The sequence below is a fragment of the Macaca mulatta genome, chromosome 1, assembly GCF_049350105.2.
Source record: "Macaca mulatta isolate MMU2019108-1 chromosome 1, T2T-MMU8v2.0, whole genome shotgun sequence".
Taxonomy (NCBI): Eukaryota; Metazoa; Chordata; class Mammalia; order Primates; family Cercopithecidae; genus Macaca; species Macaca mulatta.
Genome location: NC_133406.1, coordinates 104,191,147 through 104,218,613, shown reverse-complemented (window position 1 = coordinate 104,218,613; position 27,467 = coordinate 104,191,147). Strand labels below are relative to the sequence as shown.

The 27,467-nt window shown below is 40.1% G+C and overlaps 1 protein-coding gene and 1 pseudogene across 11 annotated transcripts in view; one reads left to right on the top strand and one right to left on the bottom strand.

Annotated features, from left to right (window-relative positions):
* Positions 1-27,467, top strand: part of DDR2 (discoidin domain receptor tyrosine kinase 2) — a 160,725-nt gene that overhangs the window by 40,466 nt on the left and 92,792 nt on the right. For 3 of the 11 annotated variants that reach the window (XM_077939434.1, XM_077939420.1, XM_077939423.1), the window contains one exon: positions 13,042-13,154. The exons of the other annotated variants lie outside the window; for them this stretch is intronic. The gene's annotated coding sequence lies outside the window, so the exon portion shown is untranslated. The remainder of the gene's footprint in view (positions 1-13,041; positions 13,155-27,467) is intronic. 11 annotated transcript variants of the gene reach the window in all.
* LOC144338648 (uncharacterized) lies at positions 15,647-16,302 on the bottom strand (annotated as a pseudogene).

The following is a 27,467-nucleotide window of genomic DNA, read 5'->3' as shown; positions in this document are numbered from 1 at the left end:
ACTTTTATTTTGCTACAAACTAATTTTATGAAGACTTTTTTGCCCAAATATTAAATATTTACTAATTAAAGAAAAGATATTAAAACAGGAAAAACTACTTTCATTCAATAAAAACTCTAGTAGTTCTTCCTAACTCCAGAATTGTGTGTATATTTTTTACCTATTAAATAATCAGAAATAGAAACCAATTAGACAAGATATGTGAATATCCTTAAAAATTTTCCGTAATATTTGACTTAGGAACTTTAGTTTTATGAATGTACTCTAAGGAATACCCTGAAAAGGACAAAATCTATACACAAAGATTATACACAAATTTATTATAGAATTATGTATAAAAAACCCTAAATGACCAGCCTTGAGTGTATGGTTAAATATGTAAGTTATAAGCCTTTGAAATAATGAGTTTTGAGAGTTTTAGGTAACAGAAGAAGGTGTTTATGATATTATATTAAATCAAGATAAAATTCACAATGTAATATAAAGATATACAATCAAGGATGTAAAAGTGCATGGAAAAAAACTCTAATGAAAATATGCCAAAATGTTAACTATGATTGCTTTTAGATAAGGGGATTATGGGACCATTTTGTTTCCTTATGCAATTGAAAAGTCATAAATGAGCATGCATTACTTTTTCATCAGAAAAAGAAATGAGTTACATCATTTTTAAAGGGAAGATATTGTGAAGGAATATTTGTTGAGAGGATGCATAAAAAATCTGGGTAATTTCCTTATTTCCCTGGGATTCTGAGAATTTTTTTACTCTTGGGAATATCCTTCCTTGCTCCTAGTTAAATTATTTTCATATGTTAGTCTTGTTCCTGGGGATAAAATGGTAAGTTTGCTATTTTAGCTCTGCTTGAACATGTGGAGTAATTCTCTGTTACATATACAGAAAACAAGGTCTTAACTCCTTGGTTTGATATTCAAGGTCTTTCAGAGTTAAATCCTGATTGATCTTCCCAATTTCACTTCCCTTAGTTTCCTACATATATTTTCTACACAAATCAAAAACCTTTTCAGACTTCCTGTTTCTTGTTCGTGTCCATAACCTCCCCTTTCTGAAACTCTACTTGTTCATGGGGACAGAATGTTCACAGAGCATGCATTAAACATCATAAAGTGGACTGGGAGCCTCTTTTAACATACGCAGTCTGGTACTGCTGTGCTGTGTGATTTTGACAAGGCAGTTAGTTCACCCTCTAGATCTCAGATGGAACACCTGTAAAACAAAGGATTATATAGTAGATGGTTGCCAATGTTCCTTGCAGCACTACAGCTGAGTGAACCTTGTTCCCTCATGGCCCTAGGTGTGCTCATTCATCTGCCTGCACCTTGTCTCAGGTTCCCACTGCATCTTAAGTGGCCCCTGCCTACCCCACTGTCAAATTCAACCCTTCCTAGCTCATGTCCCATTTCCTTTATAATGCTGTCCTCAGTGATTCTGATTAACAGGGACTTGCATGTATGATTTTTTTTTTTGCCACTCATACATGCTGCCTTTTATCAAAACTATGGCACATGCCAAAGATATAACAGATAATATCATTTGAATAAGAAGTCAACTCGATGGGGAGAAAAAACCTACTTAAGTAAGCTTTAGAGATAAAGGTGCACACTTCTCTAAATCCTTTGTTTATGGTCTGTTAATCAATAAAGTCCAATCTGTGATCCCCAGATACATAAGAGGAGAAAGATATATAGATTATTTATGATATTTCTGAAAAGCCTAAGAAAAATCACACACAGGCCCACAGTAAGTCTATGTTTCTTTATTTTGAGTTAGAGGATTTTTTTTTTTCATTTTTAGCCAGTGTAAATTGGTTTAAACTTCATCTCTTGAATGACTCCTAACATGACAGAGCCCTTTCCTTCCTTCAAATTTCTACAAATGCATTGCTCCCCTTTTTTCTTTTCACTACCCATATGTCCATGTTGGACAAAAACCATGAAGGAGGTTGAGAAACTGTACCAAAATGCCAAGAGCATCTTTGCCATGTTTCAGCACAAAGGGCACTGTTAGAAGGAGGTGATCAGGGTCATCTTCTGACTCAGCCTCACAAGAGGAGCCAGGGCAGATGGACAGTTCCCAACTGTTTACTCTCCTCTCTCTCCTCATTCTCTCTCTCGCATTCTTTTTGCTTCTGCTTTTTATTAGCAGCACAAAAGATTTTGAAGTGCTTAAGGGCAGAAAGCTTGCCTTGTTCATCTTTGCAGCTCTTGCTGGGACCAAGTATGGTGCTAAACACAGGGTAGACATTCAGTAAGTATTTGTGGAATTAATGAATGAATAAATGAAGGACAGGCGTAACTTTGATGGTAATGGGTCAGTGTGAACTCCGGAAAGAGTATGCAGAGTTATAGTCAAAGTGGATGATGGATCATTGCTCTGACTTACTAGTTATGTAATCTTGAGCAAACCCCTTTATCACTGTGGGATTAATTTCCCCAGCTGTTGAAAAAATGCATGTAGGGGAAAGGGGGAGGGTTAGTGATTAAAAATGTGTACCTTAAGGAGCATGTATGTAAAATCATCTGGCACATGGTGCAGCTAAAGAGCTGGCATTTATGTAGCACTTTATTTTTCCTGCATTTTTAAAAAATGTAAAACCTGAAAATCATTAAGTTATACTAACCTCAAATCTCACCACTTAAGAATTATATAAAATAAGAAATAAAATTTCTCTTCCCAGCCAACTTTTCTAATTTTCCAGAGATAACTACTTTTCTTTACATTTAGGTTTGATGTTTATCTTTCTTGATATTTTTCCAAAGTTTCATGGATATATATACACACATATATTTATAATTATTTAAGATATATGTAAACTCATAAATATATACACGTACGTATATATTCATGCAACTTTGGAGATATGTGTGTGTATATCACATATCTCCAAAATGTAACTATTCATCATTTTCAAAATGGAACTATTCATGTCTATCTATCTCCAAGTCAATTGTTTTTGAATGATGGCAGAAGCATTTGTTGTTTGAATATACCATATTTTGCTGCCAGTCCCCCAGTTCCAGTGTTTTGTGATTACAAATAATAATGCAAGGGTCTTCCTTGTACATCTATATCTGTAAGCTTTTGTACAGTACTTACTTTAGTAATAAGGCACTTGAACACTTATTGTTCTCTTTACTCATAACCACCACAAGAAAAAAGGACAGAAATTGTTATTCTGTGTTACAGATGAAGAAAAGGGAGGGCTCAAGGAGACAAGTGGCTTGGCCAGAGACCCACACAGATAGACTATGGCAGAGCCTGTGTTTCCCAGTGGCTTGAATTCTTGTCCAGAGCTCTTTTTGTCACACTGCAATAAAGCACAAGTCAACAGGGAACCTTTACAACCAGGCAGAGAAGCGTGGGTCAGGGAGCAGGCAGTCACATTACATTGTAGAAAAGAACAAACACATACACACAAACAAGAAACTCAAGGCCAAACACATCTAAAAGATATTATTTGGAAGAAATACACTGGTGGTGAGTGAGGGACCAGCATAAGATGAGCTGTCCTTTAACTAGTTACCATCTTTTATGCAGTGTTCTCAATATGATATTCAAATGATTAGGATGGTTTAGATTGCATAAATGTGGCAGGAGAATGACAAAGGACACCCCTGCAACCCCAACAATGACACTACTCCTCTCCCTCAAGGGAAGTGTCTAGGGAAGGTCTGTCGGCATCTGGTTAGGATTGGCCTTAATTGACACCTTCCTCAATTATCTGCAGGAAATATTAGCTGTTATTAAAATTTGCAGATGCAGTCAATTGTCAGAGTCACTGGAGACCAAGAATTATTACTCAGAGCATTGGAGAGAGGCTGGCAGGAAAGAGAACAATTCAGCCTGGAAAAATGCAAACTAATGGATAAAGCAAGGTTGGGGGAGTGGGGGAAGAACTTAGAGGGATAAGGCTAGTAGTAGGGTGAGGCAGTGAAGCACTCCCCTGGAGTACAAACTTTAAGGGGATACCAAAAACTCAGCTATCAAGATAAATAAAATTTTAATTCAATATTGAAAAATCAAGTTGACAAATGACAGCCTGTGGGCCAGCAGCCTGTTTGTAAATACAATTTTATTGGAAAGTCACTGGAAGTAAAGGTACCGTGGCAGGGGAGATCCAGGCTAATTCTTTGATGTGAAAACCCTGGTTCAGCTTGTGAATGTTAGACACATTAGACCTTAGCTTGTGATTGGTGGGAAAAATACTTCTGAAGAAAAGGAATAATGGATCTGACTGCTTTTATGGGTTTCCTGGGGCTATTGTAACAAGTGATCACAAACTAGGTGGCTTAGAACAACAGAAATTGATTGTCTCACAGTTCTGGAGGCTGGAAGTCCAAGATTAAGGTGTCAGCAGGGCCATACTCCCTCTGAAGATTCTAGAGAAGCATCTTTCTTCAACATCTAATTTTTGATGGCTCTTGCAATCAGTCCAATCTCTGCCTTGATGTTTGCATACTCATTCTTGTGTATGTCTCTCTGTCTCTGTGTCCACATCTTTTTCTCCTTTCCCTTAGATCCTAGTGATTGGGTGACATCCCACTACAGATAACTTCATTTTAACTTGAAAACATCTGCAAAGACCCTATTTTCAAATAAGGTTACATTCCTAAGGTTACCTATGAATATAACCTTAACTCTTTGGTTCCTTATTTGTAAATAGAGTCTTTCTTGGACACAATTCAACACACCACACTATTAAGTAGGTGGGGATGGGGAGAGATTTGACTTAGGTGCAGCAGAAACATTATCCATTCACAAGAATCTGGCGGTGGAGTCAGGGGCAGACTCCTGACATTATTTAAATACCTAAGAAAATATTTAAGGAAATGTACTTTAGTTCTTTTGGGGTGCAAATATTATAACCTTTGCTAATGTCACATGGTGACAAATACGTGTAGGATTTTTAAGGGTAGTTCTGATTTCAAACATGCAAACAATAGTGACTAGAAATATTTTTACTAAATTTTATATTCCTTTTATTATTTTATTCTTCTCAATATAAGGCGCTTACTAAATTATTACTATAACTGAATATGACAACTTTAGATATTTTTCACAAAAATTCACCAACTGGGGAAAAATGTTGTTTGTAAAATGCAGTATTCTGATTTTTAATTTATGAAATATGGCTATAATGCTTCTGAAGCCTGTTCAAGGGCTGTGAAACAATGGAGATGATCGAATACCATTAGAATTTTAAGTAAGTTGAGATGTAAATGGGAATCAAATCTATTTTCTCCCATTTTCCAAACACATCACAGTCAAGTCCAAAAACTTGAATGTTACATAGCTTTTTGGTGAACACTTTTGTTATAGACATGCATGTGTAGGTATACTTAATTGTATCAGCAATAATAACATTAGTTATTTTAATTATTGTATCGCCAATCCTAATTACTAATCAATAAATGTATACTCATTAATTAATAATTCAATAATAATGGCTAATATTTATGAAGTGCTTATGTGCTAGACAGAAGAATTGATCCCTTTATGTGAATTATTTAATTTATGAATACAGTAATTCTTCCTTAAAATTGATATTCTGTTTATTTGGGCTTGAAATGTACTACATATTATTTTTCCTGCTTTTGGTCAGGGATCACCAGCCCATTTAAAGAGAGACAGCTGTATCTTTCTGTAACTGGGCTACTTTCTCCATGGGTGCATTAATGTTAACAGAGAAGCATGGCCAGCAAGCGTTGCTAGCACAATGTGACGGGCCCTGCTGTGATGAACAGAGAAACTGGGAACTTTATCATTGCTGCTACATACATTATCAACTAATAATGCGTTTTTAAAATTCCTGAAAATGGTTTGCTTTCTAAAGGTTAAAAAGGTTTAAGTTCTCCCTGCAATTTTGTTTATATAGATGATTTGCTTTGTAAACATTTGGTTTTTTTTGTTTGTTTTTGAGACAGAGTCTGGCTCTGTTGCCCAGGCTGGAGTGCAGTGGCGCGATCTCGGCTCACTGCAACCTCTGCCTCTTGGGTTCCAGTGATTCTCCCTCCTCAGCCTCGCCAGTAGCTGGGATTACAGGCATGTGCCACCATGCCTGGCTAATTTTTGTATTTTTAGTCGTGATGGGGCTTCACCATGTTGGCCAGGTTGGTCTGGAACTCCTGATCTTGTGATCTGCCCGCCTTGGCCTCCCAAAGTACTGGGATTACAGATGTGAGCCATTGTGCCTGCCACAGCTCTGCTTTTTAAGGCTTTGCAATTGATTGAATCAGGCTTGTTCAGGTTACCTAGGATAATCTTCCTCATGTAAAGTCAACCCATGATGGATTTTAATCAATCTATAGAACACCTTCACAGCAACACCTAGATCAGTGTTTGAGTAACTGGGGTCTATAGCCTAGCCAAGTTGAAAGATCAGAAGAGCTGTGACAACAATGATAAAATAAACTGTTTCCCTCTAGTTTCCTCTTGGGCATTAATAATTTAGCTAAGATAAACCCAAATACTTTGGATAAGATTGACTGAATTCAGCTTTGCTGATGCCTCTGATTTCAGTTGCTTTAACCAAGGGAAAACCCCTAGTGCTTCTGTTGTCTGTTGATACCCAGAGGCTTATGTGATCTGGAAGGGTAAGTGGCTTCTCTCTGATTTGCCAGGAGTAAGTGGTTATGTTAGCTGAGGAACCAGAACACTAATTTCAGTGATTGGACTCTGGTACAAGTGATGGGAGGCCCGAGGGTGGGGTGCTGCTTTTTCCTTTGGCCCTGATAAACATTTTATGCTTGTTATGGTGGTTGAAATGCTGTATTTAACCTTTTCTTCATGTGCCAGGAGGTTCACAGTAAATGAGGGGTGTGGTCTGTGAGGGGAAAAGTGGCTGTGGCTTGGCCTCTTTGTACCCTGTCAGCACACATGCACGCGTGGTCTGTAACATGTGAACCTATCACGTGGGTACTCATTACTGAGCTGTGAGGGCTGCCCCTGAGAAGCTGGGGGCAGTGGTCGGGAGAGGAGAAGGTCATGGGGGCACAGTAGAAATGGCACTGGACTGGGAATGAGTTCCTACTGCCAACTTGTCATCAGCTCAGTTCTTCCAATCCTGTACTCACTCCTTTATTGCCCAGGACATATATTTAATGCCAGGCTAAGCACAAGGCTTCCAGGATTCAGCAGTGAACAAGACAGATGCCCTTTTGGAGCTGACTGTTGAGCAATGTTAATAAATAGCAATGATCATATCATTAGCATTTCCCAAGGGTTACCATGTCCCAAATGTGTGAGCTATGATAGAGGAAGATGGGGTTATTCTAGGTGAAGGCTGAGAAGCTTCTGGGAGGTGGTGACTAATAACTACTGCCTTTTTTACTTTGGAGTCATGTCCTTTCTGTGACTCCCCTTTCCTTCTCCTCTGTGTTCTCTCCCTTGGCCTTGTCGGGCTGCCCCTGGCTTCCGTTCTCTCTTCCTAGTCTCCTTTCTAATTAGCCTTTCTAGCCCGATCAATCAAGCTCTTTTCTGGAATCTCTAGCTGCCTGATGGACACCTCCTTGTGGAAGCCCTCAGACATCTCAAAGATACATCTGTGAAGAACTCAACTCTTCCATTGTATTCTTCCTTCCCTTTCCTGTCTCTGATAATGTTATCACAATTCGTTTTGTCATTTAGGTCAAAAACATAGTCATCTTTGACCTACCTTCCCTATCATAACTACCACTCAGTCCTACCCTGTCTATTCCCACGATGTCTTTCATCTCTCCCTCCATTTGTTTGTCACTCTCAATGGTCAGACTGTCTTGGTCACTTTTCTGGGCAATCGCTATAGTTTCATGCTTACAGTTTCCTCTCAACTTTAGTTCATCCTCTTTAGAGCTACCAGAGCACATACTCTTGATACATCTTCTTGTGTCACTCTGTTGCTCAAAAGCTTTCAGTGAACCACTGCTGGGCTCTTCAGCCAGGTGCTTGTGTTCTAAACCTGGTTCCATCACTTACCAGCTGGGTAACTGGCAAATTATTAACCATTCTGTGCTTCTATTATTTCATCTATAAAACAATTGTGTCTGTCTCATAGAGTTGTGATGGGGATTAAATGAGTCAACATATAAGTAGTGCTTATAAAAAAAAAGTCTGACATAATTTTGGCATTCCATTCAGGTAGATCCTCTGGCTCCTGGTCCTCTACATTTTCCCTCTTGTACCTTGACTTTTTGCTTTTCTACCTTTTGTCTGTTATATTTCTGAATAGTTTTTTGCAAAGTAGTGCACAAATTAGTGCCTGTATCTACACAAACTACATCACATGTGATGTTCTTGTCTTTCTTCATATTCTTTTAAAAACTATGTATTATATGTGTACCCACATATGCATATTTATACTAAACTAAATATATATGTATATACATATATGCATATAGATTCATATATACTTTATTGTTTCTTAATTAACTGACCAAATGTCTTGATGATGCTTCTAAATAAGTAGTACTTAGGCAAATCTCCACCCATAATGTTGTGGTAAAAGATTAATTTTTGAAAACTGCTCAGAGAACAGCTTTCTATCACACTAGTCATTACAGTTTTAGTTTTTTCAATGTTCTGGCAGCCATTCTCATGAGGATGGACTGTGCTGACTGGTCTTAGTGAAAGTTACCAGTGGGCACGTTCTCAGGGCCTCTCTGTCCCCATGAAGCATCCCCACTCAGAGACATGGAAAACCTGTGAGCTCATACAAATGATTTCTGGGATGAAAATAGCAATGTGAGATAGTGCCAGGAACTTCAGGTTCACAGAGTATAATTAAGATTTTTCCTGAATCATTGCACACTGTAATTTCATCATTATGTACATTCTTTAATTATGGGCTCTAATTGCCCATTTTAGTTCTGTAATTAGACATAAAGACATTAATTTTGTAAATACAACAATTAGCTCAAGTGTACTTCCAAATTCTTTCCCCTACCCTACCTTTCAAGAAAAATTAATACATCATTAAAAAGTTTGTGCACAGAAAGAGCCTCTTAAAGGGCAGCTTTTGGGAGCCAGTTGGTGTTCTCAAAGGTGGGGCCCCGGTTCAGGAAGGGTATGGGAACATCACCCTCTTATATTCCCCATAAACTCTGTTGCTTCATGTTAGATAGACCCTGCAGGGTCCAGGGCAGGGAAGAGCTCCATTAATGCACGTAGGACCAATTTCTCTTAATTGTAAAATTTTAAGGTGACATCAATGCTTAATGAGTCATGGGAGAGGAATGAACTAATGTTAGGGCAACTCTGGTGTTTTATTTCTCTTGTGTCCTATTAAAAGATGAGAAGATGAAGCATTTTTGGTTCATGGGATTTGTATTTTTCATTTGTGTATGGGTAGCTGATTATCATCTGTCATTGTGTGTGTGTGTGTGTGTGTGTGTGAGAGAGAGAGAGAGAGAGAGAGAGAGAGCTAGAATCTGTTTTTTAAGAACTTCAATGATTCAGATCTCCATTTTTTCCTTCACCTATAGCACTTTAGTTAAAACAAAACAAAACAAAAAAACAGACCAGTTCCAGCATTTCCCCCCATGTACCATGCTATGTCCATTTCAGCCGATACATTTTACATATGTATCTATTTTCTCCACTTATAAATCCAAGCAAAAAATGGCAGTGTGGTAGAGTAGAAAGAGCCTCAGTAAGGGTCTTGGCCCCTTTTTCTTCCCTTTTTATACATACTGTCTCTCTAGGTAATCTCTCTAGTCTCATCCTTTAAAGGCCATTTATACTCTTTTGTCCCTCCATTTATATCTCTAGCTCAGGCCTCATCTCTGAGCTCCGGATTAGATAACAATCAGAATGCTTATTTCTACTTGGATGATTTATAGATAATTTAAGCTTGCTGTGTCCAAAACTGGGTTTACCTTTCCTCCAAATGTATTGCTTTTCTGTTTTTCCCAAACTCAATAAATGGCAAAATTCAGGTATTCAAGCCGAGTCATCCTTGATTATTCTTTCGACATACGAGCCATCAGCAAGGCTTGTTTCACCCTCCAGAACCTATCTTCAATCTGTCTGTTTCCCTCTCCCTCCATTCAGGCTGCCATCCCAATGCAGAGTGTTCTGTAAAGCAAAAGGGGTGGTCTGCTCTCACCAATAGCAGTTCATGTGCTCTTAATTCACGTGCTCTTAATTCACGGATGGATTACCTAGCACTTAACACAGACCCAGATATATTTGGTACTCAGTAATATATGCTGAAGAATGAATGAGTGAGTGAATGAATTAATGAATGAATAACAGAAACTCTTCCTCCTAGAACTTAATAATACAGAGCACAATTAACCTGCTTTCATAGGTAATCAGTGAACCTCGTGAAGTGTGACATTTATCTTTTGGTGAGAGCAGCTCACCCCTTTTGCTTTACTGTTTCACCAATTATCTCTGTTTTATTTTTGCCTGTTCTTTTGGACACAGCATTTAGTCAGAAATTTGCACCTGAGTCTTACTTCTGCCACCTACTAGTATAAAGATCAACTGGTGCGGAGCACTATACAGTGGTTATTTATTGTTTGCTACAATGTTGGAAAACTGAGTATACAGTTTCCTCTCTAGGACATCTTTAACTGGGAGGGATAAAAACGGCACAACTAAATTTCATGATTTGGATAAGAAGAGAAACATTGACCGGGTGTGGTGACTCACGCCTGTAATTTCAGCACTTTGGTAGGCTGAGGCGGGTGGATCACCTGAGGTCAGGAATTTGAGACCAGCCTGGCCAACATAGTGAAACCCTGTCTCTACTAAAAGTACAAAAAAAAAAAAATTAGACGGGCATGGCGGCGGGCACCTGTAATTTCAGCTACTCGGGAGGCTGAGGCAGGAGAATCGCCTGGACTCAGGAGGTGGAGGTTGCAGTGAGCCGAGATCGCGCTGTTGCATTCCAGCCTGGCCAACAAGAGCAAAACTCCATCTCACAAAAAAAAAAAAAAAAAAAAGAGAAATATTGCTTCACTCAGAAAGTGCTTCCTAAGAGATTCTTATGGTCCAGGGATGATGCTGGATGGTGGAGATGTGGAATAATGTAGAGATTAAAGGGTAGTGGGGACAGGGATGCACATATAAGCCAATGAGTAGAAGAAAGGGGTTCTGGTGCTGGCACAGCAGCAACCACAGGGTGAAAGCGACTGCAAATGCACATGTGCTCAATTCTCTGAGGGGACAATGGTGGGAAATGGTAGGGTCCTGATCATGTCATTGTTGATGGCAAGTCTACCAGTCAAAAGGAACAAGTGAGCAAAGGCCTGTAGCCTGGAGGCGGCTTGGGACTTTCAAGGAACCACACTTCATTAGACCTGCTAAAGCTTGTGTTTCAAAGAGAATGTACCCAGGTCAAAGACCTGTACATAGTAGGCACTTAGCTAATATCTGTTTAATAAATGGATAAGTGAATATAAGTGGCAGAAAGACGGCTGAGTTGTTGGGACAGGTGAGATCATGGAAGGCCTTGTGCATCATGCTAGGATCAGTAATGGGAAGTAGAGAAGTGGTCAATGAAGTTTTATTTAAGCAGAAAAGAGACCCTGTGGAGTTGAGTTTTAGAAAAATCCCTGTGGCTGTAGAAAAGAGGATGATTTGGTGGGAATGAGACTGAAGTTGTGAGCACAGACAGGAAGGGTAACTGAACATTTTGAGAGAGCTGAAAGTGTAGACAGGAAGGGTGTTCAGAAATTGTTGGAGTTCAGAGAGAAGTCCTGGGCCTGGCCAAGCAGTGTAGACAGCCAGAAACAGACAAGAAGTGGAATGTCACATTCTAGTAACTGATTGAAATGTGTGTGTGCATGCATGTGCAAGCTGAAATGTGTGTGTGTTTATAGGCAAGTGGGTTGAAAACTGTGTGTGTGCTTAAGTTGGAATGTACATGTGCATGTATACAGGTGATTTGAAGTATATGTGTGTGTGGGGGGGAACGCAGGGTGTGGTAGTGCATTGGAATGTGTGTGTGTGTGCATGAGTGCAAGTGAACAGTCAAGAATAGTGTCTAACACTTACCTATTTGGTCTAAAGGCTCATAAGACTTCTGCCTTACTCCTAGTCACATGCTCCAAGTCACAAGCAGAAATGGGCAGAACAGCTCGGCCTTGTAATTCCAGCCTGAGTCACACTAAGCTGTTTCCAACCAAGTGAATTAATTGCTCCCTTCTTATCCCACACAGCACTTTCCTCTACAACACTTGTCACACCACTGTTGTTATTAGTTTATATAATACTTTCCCCCCTGCTAGGCTGTGAAATCCTGAAGGAGGAGAAAATGTGTTAAGTATCATTTGTCTCTAGAGTCTAGCTCATTCAGGCACATGCTAAGTTCTCAACTAATGTCTGTTGAATGAACTAAGAGAATAGGCACACTTTTATAGCTTATTAAGCGCAAACATAGACTCCAAAGCAAAATCTCATCATTGCCTCTTGCACATTTTGGAAGCAACAGCAATAATAGTTACCATTTCTTAAGAACCTACTATGTGCAAGGCACAGTGCCAAGTACTTTGGGGGAGCCAGTGATTTTATGTGCAGTGTTTTTTAAAGTCTCTGGAGTTAAAAAAGTCCTGGGAGGTAAATATTATCCACCCCTTCCACAGACGACAGGAGCGAGGCTTACTAAGGATAAGTAATGTACCAAGTCACACAGCTAGAAAGTAGAGAGCTGAAACAGGAACTCAAAGCCTGGGCTCCAAACAAGCACACCCTGCAGACTTCCCTTCCCTATGATGCCCCATGCCCAGTTTTCTATTTTCTTTATAGTGGAAAAGTCAGTGCCCTTCCTATGAGAAATGAAAGGGTTTAAAGTAGTCAAAAGGAAACAGTGTTTCCTCTGTGCTCAGGGGGTTTTGGCTAATCACAGAGAGTGAACCAAAAACAATATTATGTGAGATGTGGCCAGTTTCGGTTGATTCCAGCTTTGGATGCTGTGAGCTGGATCCCAGGAGCACACGAGGAAAAACGATAATAGCATACTTAAGATCCAAGCCCATGGTGGGTTGAGGATAGAGGTTTTGCTTTCCTCAAACTATTGCATTTTTCTTTTCCTCCCTAAGGGTCCGGGCAAGATGCTTCCTACCCCAGGGGACCACTTCCAAATGCTGCTCTGTCACTTGGTGGAAAACTTCAAATTTATTGAGGTTTTACTGTGGAAGACTTAGTCAAGAGGGCAAGTACCCTATATCTCCAGATTGCCTTGCACATACTGGCATTCGACTAATATTTTATTGTATGGATTCTAATAGCTGATTACAGTTTGCAATGCTCTACTCATGGATAAATCACAGTTGATCTTCTCAGACTCCTTATGCCTTTTCCCAGTGGGGTTTTCATTGTCATGGATAACCCCAGGAGAAAGAGGAGGCACAGAGGAACCTCTTCTACATGAATAGGTGGGGGGACGCAAGGGAGGACTTCTAGCTTTTCTTCTTCTGACTTTTCTACATTCCCCAAGTTCAGTGACTCATCCCCATCTTTTAATTGAGCATCTTGGAACTGAACAGCACCTCCCAAGCAACCTTCACCTGGGAACCAGGCAGAAACAAGTGAAAATGTGGAGGAGGTGGTTATGAATTTTTGTGCAGTCAGTGATTTCAGGGATCCAGGAAGTTATTCTACTTTCTAAACCACTTCCCTACCTGCTGGATATGAATATAACTCCCTCAGTTTTCAGCTTTCACATCTACTTTATATAATTCTACTCTGCCTCTATATTATTTATACCTATGTGCTGGGACTTGAGCAAAGGTGTTTTTTTGTTGTTGTTTGTTTTTTGTTTTTTGTTTTTAGTTTTAAACTTTGTACAAGGGAAGCCATAAACAATTTGGGCAACTTGTAGGGAAGAGGCAGAGTGAATCTGGAGAAACCAACAGTCAGTAAATGTCACATGGGAGACACTGAGCCTGCAGACAGATCTTTCAATGTGAAGCAGCAGCAAAGAACATGGCTCTGGAGTCAAACTGGCTGAGTTAAAGAGTTGACTTTTTTACCTGCTAGTTACCTATTGGTAGTTACCTACTAGTTATCTACTAGTTACCTACCTCTGTTACCTACTAATGTGACCTTGGGCAGGTTAAGTAACTTCTCTGAACTTAGTTTACTGATATGTAAGTTAGTGATAATAATAATTCCTATCTCATAAAGTTACTGTGAAGATTAAGTGAGGCAATGTATGTGGAGTGTTAAAACAGTGCATGACGCAGAGTAAACACATTAAAATGAGCTGTTATTAATATTTGGTTGCTAAAGGTCTGTCCTACCTGATGTGTCTATCTCTTTCAAATAAATCCTCTGGGATTTAGCATTAGAAACTTAGTCTTGCAGAAAGTTAGAGCAGGGAGGAACCCTCAAGATTGTCTAATCCAAAACCGTCTTTTGTAAGTGAGGAATCACTGGCCCAAGGTCACAGAGGAAGTCACTGAGTAAACCCTCTGGTCTGTTGCCCGGAATGCATTCCTTCCCACAAATCTGGCCATGCTTGTCCTGGAGGGCAGATAGACTAGCCCTCCCCAGGTAACCGCATATCTTCCTGTAAAACCATCTCTCCTCACAAAGTGGCACAATTTCTAAGGATCCCTCAGGCAACAAAGTAGGTTGTGTTCAGAGACCAGCGAGGTGGAGAAACTGCCTAGCCACTGAACTCCAGGCCAGACTTGGTGACTGGCACTCAGTAGAGTCAGAGTCCTGGAGACCTGCGCATCAGGGAGAGGGCCCTGAAGAGATCTTGAAATAATTTGACATGGAAAAAGAAACATACAAGATTTCAGAGACACAGATGAGCATCATATTTTTAAGTCAAGAGCTCAGTTATATTTTTGACACTGTGGTGTCTACAGTACTAAGGCATGTTCTTATGAGAGTGACACTCACTAGCTCTTTTTCTTCCTTCCTTCCTTCCTTCCTTCCTTCCTTCCTTCCTTCCTTCCTTCCTTCCTTCCTTCCTTCCTTCCTTCCTTCCTTCCTTCCTTTCTTTCTTTCTTTCTTTCTTTCTTTCTTTCTTTCTTTCTTTCTTTCTTTCTTTCTTTCTTTCTTTCTTTCTTTCTTAACTTTCATTTTAGTTTCAGTGGTATCTGTGCAGGTTTGTCATATAGGTAATGGGGATTTGGTGTACAGGTAATTTTGTCACCTGGTAATAAACATAGTATCTAATAGTTATTTTTTCTGATTCTCTCCCTCCTCCCACCCACCATCCTCAAGTAGGCCCTAGAGTCTGTTGTTCTCCTCCTAGTATCTGTGTGTTTTCCTTGTTTAGCTCCTACTTGTAAGTGAGAACATTCAATATTTGGTTTTCTGTTCCTGTGTTAATTTGCTTAGGATAATGAGATCATGTCCTTTGATGTGGAAAGAGAAACTTAAAAATTTTCAGAGTCACAGATGAATATTATATTTTTAAGTCAAGAACTCAGTTATATTTTTGACAGTAGGGTGCCTACAATACTAAGGCGTGAATGGAGCCTCCAGCTCCATCCATGTTGCTGCAAAGGACGTGATCTCATTCTTTTGTATGACTGCATAGTATTCCATGGTGTGTATGTATGAAGGGTGGCCAGCCCCTCCGCACCTGCGGGTATATCTCGTCAGGTGGGACAAGAGACTGAAAAAAGAAATAAGACACAGAGACAAAAATATAGAGAAACAACAGTGGGTCCAGGAGACCAGCACTCAGCATACCAAGGACCTGCACCAGCACTGGTCTCTGAGTTCTCTCAGTTTTTTATTGATTATTATTTTCACTATCTCAGCAAGAGGAATGCAGTAGGAGAGCAGGGTGATAATAGGGAGAAGGTCAGCAAGAAAACATGTGAGCAAAAGCATCTATGTCGTAATTAAGTTCAAGGGGAGGTACTATGCCTGAATGTGCACATAGGCCAGATTTATGTTTCTCTCCGCCTAAATATCTCAGTGGAGTAAAGAATAACAAAGCAGCATTGCTGCCAACATGTCTCGCCTCCCCTCATAGGGCAGTTTTTCTCCTATCTCAGAATTGAACAAATGTACAATCGGGTTTTATACCGAGACATTCAGTTCCCAGGGGTAGGCAGGAGACAGTGGCTTTCCTCTATCTCAACTGCAAGAGGCCTTCCTCTTTTACTAATCCACCTCAGCACAGACTCTTTACTGGTGTCGGGTTGGGGGACTGTCAGGTCTTTCTCAACCCACAAGGCCATATTTCAGACTATCACATGGGGAGAAACCTTGGACAATACCTGGCTTTCCAAGGCAGAGGTCCCTGCAGCTTTTCACAGTGCATTATGCCCCTGGTTTATTGAGACTAGAGAATGGCGATGACTTTTACCAAGCATACTGCTTGTAAACATGTTGTTAACAAGGCACATCCTGCAGAGCCCTAGATCCCTTAAACCTTGATTCCATACAACACATCTGTGAGCACAAGGTTGGGGCAAAGTGGCTGGGGCAAAGTTACAAATTAACAGCATCTCAGCAAAGCAATTTTTCAAGGTACAGGTCAAAATGGAATTTCTTATGTCTTGCCTTTCTACATAGACACAGTAACAGTCTGATCTTTCTTTCTTTTCTCTACGTATGTACTATGTTTTCTTTATTCAGTCTACCATTGATGGCCATTTAATTTGATTCCATGTCTTTGCTATTGTGGATAGTGCTGCAATGAACATGTGTCTTTATGGTAGAACAATTTATGGCCCTTTGGGTATACAACCAATAATAAGATTGCTGGGTCAAATGGTAATTCTCCTTTTAGCTCTTTGAGGAATCACCACACTGCCTTCCAGAATGGCTGAACTAATTTGCAATCCCACCAGCAGAGTATGTGTGTGTTTTTTTTAACCTCGCCAACATCTGTTTTTTTTTTTTTTTTTTTTTTTTTTTTTACTTTTTAATAATAGCTATTCTGATGAGTATGAGATGGTATCTTATTATGGTTTTGATTTGCATTTCTCTAATGATTAGTGATGTCAAGTATTTTTTTTTGTATGCCTGTTGGCCGCATGTATGTCTTTTTTTGAAAAGTGTCTATTCATGTTCTTTGCCCACTTTTTAATGGGGCGGTTTGGTTTTTGCTTGTAAATTTGTTCAAGTTCCTTATAGATTCTGGACATTAAGCCTTTGTCTGTTGTTCCCCTCCTAGTTTGTAAATATTTTCTGCCATTCTGTAGGTTGTTTATTTACTCTGTGAGTAGTATCTTTTGCCGTGCAGAAGGTTTTTAATTAGTTCTCATTGGTAAATTTCTGTTTTTGTTGCAATTGCTTTTGGTGTCTTCATCATGAAATCTTTGCCAAGTCCTATGTCCAGAATGGTATTTTCTAGGTTATCTTCCAAAGTTTCTGTGGTTTTACGTTTTACATTTAAGTCTTTAATCCATCTTGAGTTTATTTTTGTATGTGGTATATAAGATAGGGGTCCAGTTTCAATCTTCTGCCTATGGCTAGCCAGCTATCTCAACATCATTTATTGAATGGGGAGTCCTTTTCTTAGTGCTTGTTTTTGTTGATTCTGTTGAAGATCAGATGGTTGTAAATATGCAACATTATTTCTGGGCTCTCTATTCTGTTACATTGGTCTATGTGTCTGTTTTTGTACCAGTACCATGCTGTTTTGGTTACTGCAGCCCTGTAGAATACTTTGAAGTTAAGTCGAGTGACATGATACCTCCTGCTTTGTTCAGCTCATTTCTTTCTTGTTGAAGACTTAAGTTCAATGACCTTAGACGTCTTTAGAATGGCATTTAGGAAAATGGACTCCTTTACAAAAAAGGTGAAAAAGAAAATAATATCACCCAACCTTAAAGACTATTTTTTTTGGGGGGAGAGGGAAAGGACTTTACTCATAATCCTATCAGCTGAACACATTCCAGTCTTCTTCTATAGAAACACAATTTTTTATAAAGTTGAAATTATGGAGCTATTTCTAAGAAAACTTAATTTCAGTTAGGGACTTGTTGATTATCTTTGGGTAAGTCAATCTGGCTTCTTTTCTGGGAGGAGTGTTGTGTCTTTAGAGATGTGAACATCGACGTCTGCTTGTTTTTGTGAGGAAGCATGGTAGAATGAAGAGAATGCTGTCTGAAGTCAAAAGATCCAGATTGAAACCAGACTTTAAGCCTGGACTCTGCTTCCCCTTTTGCTGAATGACCTTAAGGAAGTGTCTTAACCTTCCTGGATCTGTTTTCTAGCATTTATAAAATAGATCACTGGCATATCAGCTTGTTAACATGCACTGTGCTCAGCCTTGACACACGGGAGAAAGGTTTTCAGGGGCAGGATGAAGATTTCATCTATATGACCTTTGACTGCAGTTTGGTTGGTTGGGTTACACAATCTAAAATTGTAGATTGATTGAGAGTCTTTTGCAATATGTTTTTCTTTATGGTAGTTACACAGGTCCTCTCCTCTCTGGTGACAGTGGTAATTTACCAGGGCATTGTGTCCTTCTCTTTTCATTAATTAGGCCACTGAAGCCTACCTGAATCCCAAGAGACCATTCACTGATGATGAAGGTGGTAAGATAGGATTGTAGTATGTTGGACCTGCTGTCACAAACTACCATATGCGGGGTGACTTATAAATAAGAGAAATTTATTTTTCACAATTCTGGAGACTGGGAAGTCCTAAATCAAAGTGCCAGCAGATTTGGTGTCTGGTTAGGCCCGCTTGCTGGTTCACAGATAACTGTCTTCTTGCTGTGTTGTCACATGGTAGAAGGGGGAAGAGAACTCTCTGGGGTCCTTTGTATAAGGGTACTAGTCTCATCCACAAGGGCTCTGTCCTCATGATCTAATCGTCCCACAAAGGCCTCAACTCCAAATTCCATGACTTTGGGGGTCAGATTTAAGCATAGGAATTTTAAGGGGACACAAACATTCAGTTTATAGCAGAGAGTGTATGTTCACAGCACAGGAAGGTTCACAGCAGAAGGGACCCATTAATTGTGTAGAGACTTTCATGCTTCTGCTCTGATTCATTGTATAATCTGCTTCATTCAAAGGAAGAAGGTAAATTTTGGGTCTGTCTTGGAACATTTAGGTGACTCCTACCAAATATAGGATAGCTTTGAGCTATAACCTCATGAAGTCCCTGGTCATGTCTGTGTGTTTTCTTTGGACCAGACCCAAGGGCCTGTCCTGTGTCCTGGGCTCCTCCCACCTCTTTCCTGGAGAAACCCACAGTGAGGGTTGAGGGTGGGGGTCCATGTTTATCTCGGTGTGCCTCACTAGAGCTGGACACTGCTGCTCTGTTTGCCCAGGCTTAAGTATGCAGCTCCTTTTTTAACTGGCCAGGGACTTTCCCCCAGTTACTTGGCCTGCCATTGATTTTGGCCTCTTCTGCCTAAACCTTCTAGGATGATAAGGAGAGCACTATTACCCACTGCCTGCCCAAACCTAGTAGCAACAGCAGCTAGTCATGACCAGCATTCATGGCTGCAAGTACTGTCAGGCCAGGGGCCTGACCAGTGAACTGGAACTTTACTTCTCTCCCAAGTGGACTTAGAGTTCACTGAGTAGGTGGCCCTGTTAAAATATGTATAGCCTGTGCTAAAGGTAACTCTAGGGGTGAGGATGAGGCAATTCTGCTTGCTGGCTAGCCCAGGCTGGCAAAGAATAATGGGTGCAAGCAGAAATACCAGAGTCAGACTGGGTTCAAATTCCAATTCTGTTGCTTCCTAGATATACTAACTTAGGCAAGTACTTTTATTTCTCTATGTCTCAGTTTCTTCACTTGTGGAATTTTCATGTTTTAAGGATTTTGAGGATATCATTTTGAGGATTAAAACAATGTAACTACTTATGTTTAACACATGTAATTAAATGACAAAGTTTAGCAGAGTGCTTTAAAAACATGACCCAACTATATGCTGTCTATAAGAAGCCCCTTCTAATGTAATGATATAGCTGTGTTGAAAGAAAAAGGATGAAAAAAGCTATATTATGTAAACATTAATCGAATGAAAGCAGGAGTAGCCATATTAATACATGTGAAAATCCTCTACAAAATATTAGCAAATTGAATACAACCATGTACAAAAAGAATTACACATCGTATCAAATTAGATTTATTCTAAGTATGCAAGACTGGTTCAATATTTTTAAATCATGTGATTATATTAATTGATGAAGAAAATTATTTGATAAAATTCAACTCATTCATGACTTAAAAAAACCTCTCAGCAAGTTAGGAATAGAAGTATTACCTCAATCAAGAAGTTTACAACTAACATCATACTTTGTGAAGAAAGACTTAATGTTTTCTCCCTAAGACAGGGATCAAGGCAAGAATATCTGCTCCTGCCACTCTTATTCAGCACAGCACTGGAAATTCTAGCCATTACAGAAAAGAAATTAAAGGCATAAAGATTGGAAAGGAGGAAATAAAGCTATATTTGAAGATGACATGATTGCCTACATAAAAAAATACCAACACATTTACAAAAAACTCTCCTAGAACTAATAAGTGGGTTCAGTGAGACCACAGGATACAGGCTCAACAAGCTCACAGGATACAAAAATCAATTGTACGTCTATATATTTCTAATGAACATGCTGACACCAGAATAAGAAATACAATGCTAATTTTAATCACTAAAAATAATAAGTGTAAGTACATTTAAATATATTATATTTGTAATATATATCATGTAAGTGTAAATATAATAAAACATGCATAGGACTTGTATGTTGAAGGCTGCGAAGCCTGATGAAAGAAATAGAAAGAACTAAATAAATGGAGAAATATACTATATTCATGGAAGTACTTGACATAGTAAAGACACAATATAGTAAAGATGCCAATTCTCCCCAAATCAATATATACATTTAATATAATACCTACCCAAATCTTAGCAATGTTGTTTTTTTTAAAATAGATATAAAGAGGATTATTCTAAAATTTTGATGAAAGACTGAGGAACCATAAAAGCTAGAACAATTTTAAAGCAAACTAAGTGGGAGGAATCAGTCTACCCTATTTGAAGACTTATTATATAGCTATAGTAATCAAGACTGTGTGGTATTGACAGAAGTACAGACATAGATCAAAGGAATGCAATAAAGAATCCAGAAATAGACCCAGGCAAATACACCTCTGTGTTGCCTTATGTTTCGGAAAAGCTGTAGACTCAGGGTCAGGAAGCCCAGGTTTAGGTCCTTGGCCTTGCACAAGTGAGTTCTTCTAGTTATAAAACTTTGATTTTCTGGGTCTAAAGCACTTAAACTTTTCTGTCTCAGTTTTCTTTTCTGTTTAAGGGAACATCCTTCCTTCTTCCTTCCAAGCCTCTATTTGACAAGGATGACAAAATATCTTTCTTTTTTAAACACAAGGAATTCTACAGACCAAAAGAATTATTACATTGATTGATGTGAATAACACATCTCAACACCAGGAGGCCCTGGCTCCACAAACCTGAAGTCAAATGCCAAGAACTTTCATGAAATTTATGAATTTGGTTTTTTCTTCCCAACTAACACCACTAATTCTTTATTTGGACTTCTTAAGGAACACGAAGAATGGAACTCATTCTTGCAGAACTGTTCTTAGAGTGTGCTAGTGCTCAAAGCTCAGAGTTTAGCCATGTGAACTTCTGAGAAGTCTGTGAACAAGAGATTTTGTGGCAATTAAACAGTGGTTCAAAGGTAGATTCTCTGTCTCCCAGTAGAATACTTCTGCTTGTATGGGCAGAAAATTCTTAAAATGATTCAAACCAATCAACAGCCAACCACCCAAAAAGGATTATATGTAAATCCATATTGTATAGGTCCTGGGAGCTTTGAAAACCACATACCCGGAACACAGAAACACATATACACATACACCAACACACACACATGCACATACACACACACGTGTGCGTGCACACACACACACACACATGAATAGCAGCACCCTTAGCACCATTGCTACCTTATGTGATTCCTACCATAAAAACCCACACTTAAAAAAGCAAGCAAATTTGAAATCTACAGATGTGGATAACTCTCAAACTTGAATTGGGACACAAGAACTTTTCCTTCTCAGGCTAGTGAGATAGTATGGCATAGTGGCTAGAAGGGTGAATTCTGGAGATAAATTTTCTGGGTTTAAATCACAATTTTACCTTTCATTAACTGTGATTTTGGGCATGTTTTTTTAACTATTGGCTGCCTTGGTTTGCTCTTCAGTACGATTGGAATAATTATATATAAAATATACAGTATCTATCTCACAGTATTGCTGTGAGGATTTGAAGAAATCATTTACACTAAGCTTTTATGCATGAAATATATTTAGAACAGAGTGAAGCAGAAGTATCTGTGTTCTTTCATAGAATGTATGAATGAAATGGGACAGTGGGTGGTCACTGCCTTAAAATACTATCCCCATATATCTTGTCATTGTGCTATTGCAACAATACTCCTAACATTATTTCTTTCTTTATTTGAGTCACTTAAATACAAACATGTTCTGAGCAGAGTCAGCAGAGTGATTTACAAACTAGCTTTTTAGATTGGGAGGCACACAGGAGCTCTAGGTTGGGGGCCTGGGTCTAATCTCAGGGCTCTACTTTTTTAACAAGGTATATAATTGTGGACAAGTCAACTGGTGTCCCTGAACCTCATTCTTATCTGTACACTGAGGAGGCTAAACTGGGTGATCTCGGAGGTCCTTTCTGGCTGTAATATCCTAAGAGACTGGATGCTCCCTAGGGGAGGAAACTGGTTTATTGACGTACATACTGTGGAAGCTTACTAATGCAAATCTTTATTAAGTAGTTTTTCTGTAGCAGCCACTTTTCTAAGCCCTTTGACCTATTTAACTTTTGCAGCAATCCTATGAAGAAGGATTTATCGTTATCCCCATTTTACAGATAAAGAAACTGAAGCAGTCAGAAGCTAAGTGATTTGCCCAAAGGCCATATGGCTATTAAGTGGCAGAGCTGAGATTCATAATCCAGTAAGGTGAGGTACGCACACCAGGCATTCTATTCAGCACCAGACAGTGCTAGGCAAAGAATAACAGAAGAAGAGGGACTGTGTCCTATTCACTTTGTTTTCCCTACAGATCTGTAAGAGTGCCTGGAGCTTTATGTAGGTTCTGAATAGGTATTTATTATTCTTGTTTTTGTTTGTTTGTTTGAGATGGAGTCTCACTGTGTCGCCCAGGCTGGAGTGCAGTGGCTCATTCTCGACTCACTGCAAGCTCCACCTCTTGAGTCCAAGCAATTCTCCTACTTCATCCTCCAGAGGAGCTGGGATTACAGGTGCTCAGCACCATGCCCAGCTAATTTTTTTAAAAATTTTACTTAAAGTTCTGGGATACATGTGCAGATACAGTTTGTTGCATAGGCATACATGTGCCATAGTGGTTTGCTGCACCTACCAACCCGCCATCTAGGTTTTAAGCCCCGCATGCATTAGGTATTTGTCCTAATGTTCTCCCTTCCCTCGCCCCCCACCCCCTGACAGGCCCCGGTGTGTGATATCCCCCTCGCCGTGTCCATGTGTTCTCATTGTTCAACTCCCACTTATGAGTGAGAACATGCGGTGTTTGGTTTTCTGTTCCTGCGTTAGTTTGCTGAGAATGATGCCTTCTAGCTTCATCCATGTCCCTGCAAAGGATATGAACTCACTGTTTTTTATGGCTGCATAGTATTCCATGGTGTATATGTGCCACATTTTCTTTATTGATTCCTTCATTGATGGGCATTTGGGTTGGTTCCAAATCTTTGCTATTGTAAATAGTGCTGCAATAAACACACATGTGCATGTGTCTTTATGGTAGAATGATTTATAATCCTTTCAGTATATACCCAGTAATGGGAATTTTTTTTTATTATACTTTAAATTCTAGGGTACATGTGGATAACGTGCAGGTTTGTTACCAGGAATTTTTTGTATTTTTAGTAGAAATGGGGTTTTGCCATGTTGACCAGGCTGGTCTTGAACTCCTAACCTCAGGTTATCTGCCTGCCTCAGCCTCCCAAAGTACTGGGATTACAGGTGTGAGCCACCATGCCTGGCCTATCATTCTCATTTTTGTTTATGACAAAAAGTTATTGGATTAAATTGCTTTCAGTCTTCTGGGTTGCTCAGTGTTGCAGAGTTGGCTGCGTTAAGTTTCATTTTCTTTTGTTGATGTTACTCACACAAGGTGAAGGTTTTGGTTGGGGCTCAGGAGGGCTCCTGACTGGGGAGAAAGTGGGAAGATCCAGAGCAAGGAGAAGACAATGACGCTGCCAGGCTTTGGGCTGCTCTGGCCTCTCGGCTGCCTGCCACTGTCTTCATGTCCAGCCTCACTGTGTTTCTATAAAGGTGGAGTTGTAGCTCTCTGATTTCCCCTAAAGGTGGCCTGGATGTGGTAGAAGGAAGAGGAGGCAAGACATTACCTGCTCCTGGAATACTGATGAGTGGTTTGCTCTTTCTTGTATGCCCAGTGGCCTGGTCTTAAGCCTAGGAATAAATGTGGTCACCATGGCCATAAAATGGCCCCACTGCTGGGCTTGCTTTCCCTGGCCTCTGTGAGTTCCATGCTCATTATATGGACTCCCCATAACAATGTTGCGAGATGGCTTATTATTTCCAGAAGTGATCATGGCAGATTAGGAACAAACGTTTATTTTGAGGTGGGTTTTTTTCTTTTTTAATTTTACACGTTGTTGGATGAACATAACATCAAGGGCTGCTTTCCCAGCTGTCTTAGGAAAAGAGCTCTAATGTTGAAGCCAGTACCCCTGAGTGTTCTCATCCCAGTTTCAATTATAACTGACTGTAATACTGTAATGACAGTCTGACCTGTGTTCTTTTATGACTGAGATTTCCAGTGGGGATGGAGCAGGTGTCTGATGCACAGAACCAGGGGGATGCTGCCTGAGCCAGGTTGGGGATGGAGAGAAGAGGCTGAATTCCAAGACACTGACATCATCAATACTGACCCTAGTGCAGTTGCATACCTGGTCCTGCAATGAATAATGAGTATTTAGGGCACGTACACCAAGCATTAATAGGGTTACGAGGTGGATCATTCTTTTGAGTGTCCTTTTAAATGCCTCTGCAGTCACAGAAGCAGGACACCATGTAGGTGAGCATCTGGTGTTTTCACAGCTTTTTGAAGCTGCAACCCAGTGTAGTAAAAGTTTCCAGGTTGACTCAGTCCAAAGGTGACTGTTTTGGAAACTTTGAATGAGATTGGTTCGGCAACTTCAGTGTTATGCAAGTAAAAGGATGAGGGCAGTTGAAAGGGCCACTGCTCTGGACATGTTCTAAGTGACTTCTACCAATGGGAATATGTGAGCATGCATTAAGAATGAATCAAATGAGACTGACATGTCTCCAGTACAAGCACAGCACATACAAGGACACAACTTCGTATTTGGTTCAATGTGAGACTTCTCTATGGCTCCTTTCTCTTCATTTGCACCGATATCTGTACCATCCAGTATAAGTGGTATACTAATTGTAGCTAGCCTGTGCTGCGTGCCTGCTATTTTCTGGGTAATTCCCACATGTTTTACACAGGTTAACTCTACTTCCTGTCATGGAAACTATGTGGTCGATATAATGGTTATATTTTACCAATATGACAACTGAGGCACAGAGATGTTAAGTGTTTCACCCCAAGTAAATAAGTGGTTCAGTCAGGATTTGAACTCGAGCAGCACCTCACTCAAGTCTAAGCTCTTAACCATAGCACTACACTGACTCTATAAAATCTACACGTTCATTGGTTTTAAGCTCTACTAATTGAAGAACATTTATACATGTCTCTATTAAAAATTCAACTGTGTGTGGGTTATGAATTCACCCATAAAGAAGACTGCCATAATGCACGGAGGAGGGGTGTCTGTGGAGCTTCAGGAGACGTGATAATCCACAAGCTGGCCTGGGTTGAACTTAGCTATGCTTCTGCCAGGAAACAGGCTGGAGAAGGTCCAGGAAAGTACCAAGAAGTAGAGAAGTACCTGAGAGTGCTCAGCTCCCAGTGTGCCCCTTAGCACCTGCCAGTCACAGCTTGGTCGGTTCTGGCTGTGGGGCCGGCCTTCCTGAGACCCTTGTCAGGGAGCTCGTACCCTGGTGCTCTGTTTTCACTGATGATGAAGCCTCAGGGCCCTTGGTCCCCTCATGATGTTCTGCGGGAAAATTGTGCACACTTTTGTTGTGTGACTTAGGTTCTTTAGCTCAGGCTGGTTGACATGGAGCTTGGTTCCAGTGATCAGTGCTGGCTTTGATCTGATTTGCGCATCTCTGCAGGCTAGTGTCATGCTGCACTGTGGATCTGGACTGTGGTTCAGGTGCCAGGTGCAACATAGTCTTCAAGGATAGCCAATGGTGAGACAACAGCACTCTGTCATGCAGCTGAAATTTTGGAAACACGTGATGTCACATGAATGTCTATTGTGTGAGGTGATGGTTAATACCTGTGTCTCCAAGAAAGTGCCAGGCATTGGCTAGTCCTCACCACACCCCTACACATGGTAAGGGCAGTTATTAAGCTCATTTTGTAACTGAAGAAGCATTAACACCAACAGAGAAGATAATTTGCCCAAGGTCATACATGAAAACCAGTAGAGAAATTAAGATTTAAACCTCGGCAGTTAAGGCCTAAAGTCCGTGCTCATGACCACCAAGCTACCTCACCTGTCCCCTGCCAGGCTTTTTAGGGGATAAAGTGGAGACTAAAGTAGAACTTTCCTCAAAGACTGTCTTGTTGGTTTCACTTATTTTTTTTGTTAGTCTTTGGGTTTACTTTAAATTGATGGGCTGCTGGAAAAAATGTAAATTGTCATTTAAAAAGAAGGCATCAAGGTTTTGTCTTAGGTTAATTTTTCAAAGGGCTTACCAAGAACATGGAAGACAGAATGCTGGTTGGGTGCCGTGGCTCACGTCTGTAATCCCAGCACTTTGGGAGGCCGAGGCAGGCAGATCACTTGAGGCCAGGAGTTTGAGACCAGCCTGGCCAACATAGTGAAACCCCATCTCTACTAAAAATACAAACAAAAACAAAAACAAATTAGCCTGGCATGGTGGCGCATGCCTGTAATCCTAGCTACTTGGGAGGCTGAGTTGGGAGGATCTCTTGAACCCAGGAGGCAGAGATTGCAGTAAGCTGAGATCATGACACTGCATTATAGCCTGGGTGACAGAACAAGACTCTGTCAAAAAAAAAAAAGAAAAAAAAAAAAAAAAAAAAGCAGAATGCTGAGCCATTAGGAACTACTTCATTTAGTCTTGTCCTATCATTTGTGACCTTTGTGTATTGAGCACATCCTGACAGCTGGGCACTTTCTAAATACTTTACATGTGTTTCCCCACTTTATGCTTGTAATTGCTTTCTGGAAGCAGGACTGTGATTGTTCCCATTTTATGGAAGAAGGAAATGAGGTTCATGAATGTTACATAATCTACTCATAGTCACAAAGCTAGCAGGTGGTGGGGCTGGCATAGAAACCCAGGCAGTCTGGCTCCAGAGTGCATGTTCTTAATTAACTACTCCTCTAGGGTGGAAAGCTCACTGGTTTGGGGGTTACAGGATACTC